Raw genomic sequence first — 6,778 nt, forward strand, 5'->3', positions numbered from 1 at the left:
AAAAAAAAAAAAAACAAACAAAAAAACAGATAGCCTGGGTGGCATTTTCAGGCTTCCTGTTGCTGCTGATAGCCCTAGAGAGTTTCTCAAGAATGGCATGGTTATCTGATCAGATTTGGCTCGTTACCTACATAGATAAACTCTTAGTTTCTAGGTTCCCTCTCTGTTCTGTTGCTATCTGGTATCAGTCTGGTTACCCTGAAGTTTTTATATTTTTGTTTTTGGTCTTTTATTTTATTTTTTAAAAGAATATCAGTCCTGTCCCATCGCTTATACCATTTAAGCGTCCATGTAAACTGTTGTTGCTTAGCTAATGAAATACATAGTAACTTGGTTTTATTTAAGTTGTGATGACCTTAAAATCAGTTTGTTCTCTTTTAGGAAGTGTACACTTATCTTGCAGTATCCCGTAAGTTTCTGTAATTGATTATAGCGCTAAAGCAGCTTGGGGGTCTTATCACCTGTTATTGAACCCACATTGAGCTTTCTTCTATACCTAGTTTTCCTGATTCTTTTCCATTGTTCACGCTTACACTAAGCAAGCATGTACATCTAGCCTTTCAGTTTTTGATGATGTCTAGCAGCAAAATAAGTGTCCATGGCTCTGAGGAGTGAATATTAAAAATTTGATTCAGAGATAGCCCTGTGACCATTGGACCTCACTTTTCTTCCCCTATAAAGTAAAAAGGATTAGACCAAGCAATTGGAAGAAACTTTCCTCTGATCACATTTTGTGACTAGCAAATGTTCCCAGGGTGTATATATATACTCCAGGGTCTGTGCTGTCTTCCAAGGTTTGAGAGACATTAGGAAACACTGGCTATGCCAGCTGGCTCCCAGCCATCCCAGGACCCATTCTTTCTTATTCAAAGTCTCTTTTTATTCACCTTTTCTAAACTATGGCCTAGCTTGTATTTGCCTCTTATTTATCAAGTAGTAATGAAGTCACATTGTCACTGGAGGGCCACTAGGACTTCTCTCCTATGGTAGGAAGCTGTGAGAGAGAACATAAATTAGTTGTGCAAGGCTCAGCACACATCCTATGTAAACTCCTCAAGGGCCGGCACCTTTCTCCCTTTTGTTCATTGCTGTTCCTCAAGTCCCTGGAAAAGTGTCTTCTAGCACACTCAAGAAATATCTGTTGAATGAATGAATCAATCCCATCTGTCTTGGCATTTGTGACCGTGTGATTTTTTTTAAAAGAACATTTTTATTTTAGAAGTTTTAAGTTTTCCGGAAAAATTAATAAGATAGTACAGAGAGTTCCCATATACCCCACACTCAGTTTCTCCTATTATTAATATCTTACACTAGTATGGTACGGTTGTCACAATTAAAAAATCAACACTGATACATTATATTACATTAAATCATACATTTAATTAATATTGTGTATCATTAATTAAAGTCCATATTTTATTTAGATTTCCTTAGTTTTTACCTAATGTTCTTTTTATGTTCCAGGATCCCATCCAGGATACTATAAGGTATTTAGTCATCTTGCCTCCTTAGGCTCCTTTTGGCTGTGACACTTTCTCAAATTTTCCTTGTTTTTGATGACAGTTTTGAAGAGTACTGATCTGCTGTTTTGTAGAATGTCCCTCAATTGGGATTTGTCTGATGTTTCTCTCATTATTAGACTGTGATTATTGTGTTTTTGGGAGAAATATCACAGATGAAGTGACCTTCTCATCACATCATATCAAATGTGCATAATATCAATATGACTTGTCTCTGTTAATATTGACCTTGGTCACTTGGCTGAGAGAGTGTTTGTCTGGTTTCTCCACTGTACATTTTCTCTTCTGTTCTGCGTTTCCATGCTGTACTCTTTGGAAGGAAGTCATTATGTGCAGCCTACCCATAAGGAGTGGGGAATTAAGTTCAGCCTCCTCGAGGGCAGAGTATCTACATAAACTGTTGAGAGTTTCTGCGTGGGAGATTGTCTCTTCTCCTCTATTTATTTATTTACCGTTTGTTTCTTATTTGTGGCAATTCTCCAAAAGGCTGTAAGCTCCTGAAAGCAGAAACTACTCCATATACTCCTGTGTATCCCCAATAACTTGCACAATGCTTTGGGGTACACAGTAGATGTTCAGTTGCCAATGTAGAGGATGGTCTAGTAGCTTCTAGTCCTGGGAGTTTTCTGTTGATGGCTTATTCTTCTTTCTCACTGCAAGATTTGGGCCACAAAGTTGCCCATTTGGCTTTTGGCACAGGTGTACCCAAAATGCTAATAATAATAGTGATCCTGGCACTGTGCCAAGCTCTTTATACATGATGAATTTTTGTAGCATACCTATAAGATGGATATCATCTTTATTTTATAAATGAAGATACTGATGCCCAGATTGATTAAGGTCAAGTCACACAACTAAAAAGTGGAACCAAGATTCAAATCTAGGTCTCTAACGCCCATGCCCTTAACTACCAGATTATACTGTGCTTTCCCTCATAACAGCCAAAAAGCCACAAGGAAAAGTTTGGATGAATGCCAGAAGGTGATAGAAATGACAAGTGCTGTAAGACTATGGAAAAATTAAAAAGAAATAACTCCATGAGTGGAGAGCGGCTGGTGAGATCTTCCAGGCTGTGTTGCCCTTGAGTTATTCTATGAAACTGGTACATCCTTAAGAGAAACACACAATTTGTATGTTAGCATAACAAGACTATTAGAAATAATATCATATATTCTAAACACAAATGAAGCAGCTTCTGCTCATAACATTCTTAATATTCAGGTCAAACAATAATTTCCAAAATATATCTATATGGAGCTAAAGCTTAAGGTGATTCAGTTAGTTTGTAAGATAGATAGAAATTACTGCTGATCCCAAACCCTTTACTCCAAGGATTCACTCTAGAAATAATTTTCATAATATTAATATCATGGGGATATTCATTCTTTTCTTTCCTGGGAGCTGTGGTTGGTTTATGGTGTGGTGCTCAACTTGCAGTGATAGTACTGATTATTTGAAGTCAATGATGCAATACATTTTCTCCGTTGACTGTTAGGATCTGAAATAAAATATCTTGTACACGTGGTTCTGGGGAATTATATATTGATGATGGTGCTAGAATGTGAAGCTCACATAACATTTTCAATTGAAACAGAATATAAGTTGAATACAAATTATTTCCAAATATTTACGTATGGCAAAGACCAATTCCTTTTTAAAAATTTTCATTCTTTGTTTGGTTTTTATTGGAAAATCTAAGTTATTTTCTGTAGCTTTTCTTGTGGTCTGTATTTTGCTGATTAGATCTCCATGGTATCATTTAACATGTTCCTCTGTCCCCTATATTTCTTATAAATTTAGGAGTTAGATACAGAGGCTTGATTAGATTCAGGTCATTTTTTAAAATATGGTAAAAAAAAAAAAACATTAAATTTACCATCTTACCCATTTTTAAGTGTTCAATAGTATTAAGTATATTCAAGATTCAGGTAATTTTGTTGTTTTGTGTGTGTGTAGGAAACTTTATAAGTGGCCGTTTATACTTTCAAAGCATCGGTGGTATAAAATGCTTCCTTTTGTGATAATATCAGCCATTACTAATCATTGCCTTGATCCATTATTTTACTGGGCTTGAAAAATGGTAATATTGTTAATTTTAGCATTCCTTTGTCATTTATTAGCTGGAATACTAATAAAAAAAGAATCCCCTCATTTAGTTACTCAGCGGTATAGATCATATAAGAAAGACAGGATATATGCTTCTTTTTTTCACCTTTATTTACCAGTTCAAAATAATAGAATGGACAGGATCTGAGAGGAGCGAGGAATGGGGAATTATTGTTTAATGGATATGGAGTTTCAGTTTGGGAAGATAAAAAAGTTCTAGAGATGGATGGTGGTGATGGTTACACAACATTGTGAAAATGCTTGATGCCAATGAACTATAAACTTAAAAATGGTTAAAATAGTGAATTTTATGTATGTATGTTTGGCCACATTTTTTAAAAAAGTTGGTTTCTTTGCATCCTCCAAAAGTGATTGAGTTTGTTTTGTTCTAAGTATTATTATGAACTCATGGATTTTAGCATATTTGATGTGTTTCAATTAGTTGTAGTTACCGGTCCTCATTCATGCTAAAAATTGTCCCAACTTCAGGCAGACTACAATAAACTGTTGTTATAAGCTTTGATGCTGAAACTGGCCCACTTTTAGTCTGTGAGGTTTTCTGGTTTGCTCCTGAGTCCTTTTGATATTGACTCTTGTAGTCTTTGACAGCTTCCTCGCTCTTTGGTAAAACAGGATGTTCCAGGCTCATCTTGGAAATTTCCTGTTCAAGACATGGAATTAGCTAGTTCTCCAAGGAACTCTGGTTCCCTTTGGTGGGAAATGGTATTTAGAGATTATAATCTAGGTGCTAGGGGTGCTCCTTGATTCGGTCATTATTCCTGGCCTTTTTAGTGGACAGAGATAGGGATAATTTTTTTTCCCATAAAATATATCATGTATATGGGAAATTCTGATTCCAACTCAGGACTATAGAACATTTACTTAAACTCATTGATTTTATATATTTATTGTTTTTCAAGCATACCTAAAATCTCAATTCTCAATGACAATACTTGAATTAATCATTTAATGTATCATGTAATACATGAAAACAGTTTCAGAATAACAATACTTAAAATATGACAATATTTAAAATACAACAACTTATGATTTTTTTGGTTGGTTACAATCATTGTTTTGTTTCTCTCTCTCTCTCTTTTTTTTTTTACGTCATCCTAGAGTCCAGACATTATTTCAGATATTATGGAAGTCAACCCATTTTGGACAGGTCTAGAACAGACAAACAAAAACCTAACAAAACTAAATGACAAATAAAATAAAGATATATATCTGTGTATAATATTAAGTTTGAAGAATCTCAATAAGATTATTTGATAAATCTATAGAAGCAGATACCCTCTCCATTTATGTCAGCATGGCATATTTCTGTAGTTTATGAGAACCACAGACTACTGCGAAGAGGTGAAGTATAAGGAGTGCTGAGTATCTAGTCTGTTAAATCAGCCTTGCTAAACTGAGGTTCCAGAAAACTATCTAAGTGACGATTTTCTCATTTCTCTCAAGAATGGTCCATGGCAAGTACAATTCTAGATGTAAAGCAGAGAAATTAGTTCATTACATACAATGGATGCCTTAAGGCATTAGAGCTTAGGGAATGGGTTAGGAAGGGCTGCTTTCAATTATTCTAATAAATTCAGATCCCTTAGGCAGAAGTTGTTTAAGATTAAAAGGGCATTTGCATTTGCCTCCTCCTAAAAGGGCATTTGCTAGCCTAACTTGTTCCTACAAAGGCTAAAGAAAGTCTTGATCTGTTCCCGTTTGTTCTTTGGAGCAACATGATTTCCTTCCTTCTAGAAACTTGTTTTGGATTGTGGCGTAATTGAGACAATCTTTTCTATACTCAATGACATCTGTTTACCTGGACCTGCTAGTAATTGTTTAATTCAGCCGTGATGTCTTCCTCACACATTACTGTATTTGACCGACTGGAATTTTGCTGTTTGTTTTTTTCATTGACTGTTTTTTTTTTTTAATTGACTTCTTTCAGTCATTATGGTAGTGAAGTTACCAAAGATAAAAGCATGTTGCCTTAGGCATTGAATAAAACTTAGACTTTAAATGTACTTAGAAGTTGCTGAAAATATGGAAGTAACAAATGTAAGAAATATTACTCTTGTTTTCATCTTCCCTTTGAGCAATAACTGGTTTTCTAATTACAATAACTCTTAAAAGACCCCAGTGCCCCATTTGAATCCAGGGAGTGATGGAGTTGAGAGAGCACCCGGTTTAACTCCCTCATTTTGCAATGAGGAAACAGATCAGGAGAGGCTGACTGTGGTGCCTAAGACCAGATAAACAGTTACTGGCAAGATCAGAACTAGCCAAGTTCCCTGGGCACTTTCTAGTATACAACACTGCCTTCCCCCAGACAGAAAGCTCAATCACTTTCCTAAACACAGCACAAGGACCGCTGTTTATGGACCAATTTAGATGCAAGTCTTGTGAACAGATCAAGAGTCATGAAACAAGGGCAGGAGGCTTTTGGTCGATGGTGGACTTTTTGTATTAGGCTACTCTAAAAAGATAACAATATAGAGGAACATTTGCTATTTGGGGACTACTTCTAGATACAGAAAAACAAGAATGTTCTCACAATTGATACATTTTGTATTGAAAGTGAAAAGTGTAAATGAAATGTCCCCCTTTTCCTACATGGTACCAAGGCACTGGTTTTTTGCTCAGAGAAGGGACAAGGATGGCTCTGTGTGCAGCTGCCTTCTCAGACTTTGAACATTCATGTCCTCACCAGTATTGACTGAGTGTCTACAGGAGCAGGCGTCAGGCTGGATGCTGGGGAAACGAGGATGAATACAACAAAATCCTGCTGTCAAAGAATGCATCATCTGCTGCATGGGAAGAAGTAACTGAAAACTTTTGTTAGTAGGGAATGCTTAGCAGCTCTCATTCCTGGGAATTTTTCTCTTATATCTAAGCCAGATCCCTCATTGTAGCCTATTTCCATTATTTTTGTCCTGAGTAAACAGGAAATACGTATAATTGCAGACTGTTACTAACTTACCCATTTTTATTTTCTTGGGGGTGAAGTTCCCTTCCTGTTTTTACTTTGTCATCGTTGTTATTTTCTGTTTTGTTTTTACTTTTTTGTCTTTCTTTAATCTTTAAAACTCTCCTCTTTGGTGTCTGCCTTGTGTATGCTGTATAACCATGTAATTTGTAGAACACTCTGCTGC

This window comes from Propithecus coquereli, unplaced genomic scaffold (assembly GCF_000956105.1).
Source record: "Propithecus coquereli isolate 6110/MARCELLA unplaced genomic scaffold, Pcoq_1.0 Scaffold273, whole genome shotgun sequence".
Lineage (NCBI taxonomy): Eukaryota > Metazoa > Chordata > Mammalia > Primates > Indriidae > Propithecus > Propithecus coquereli.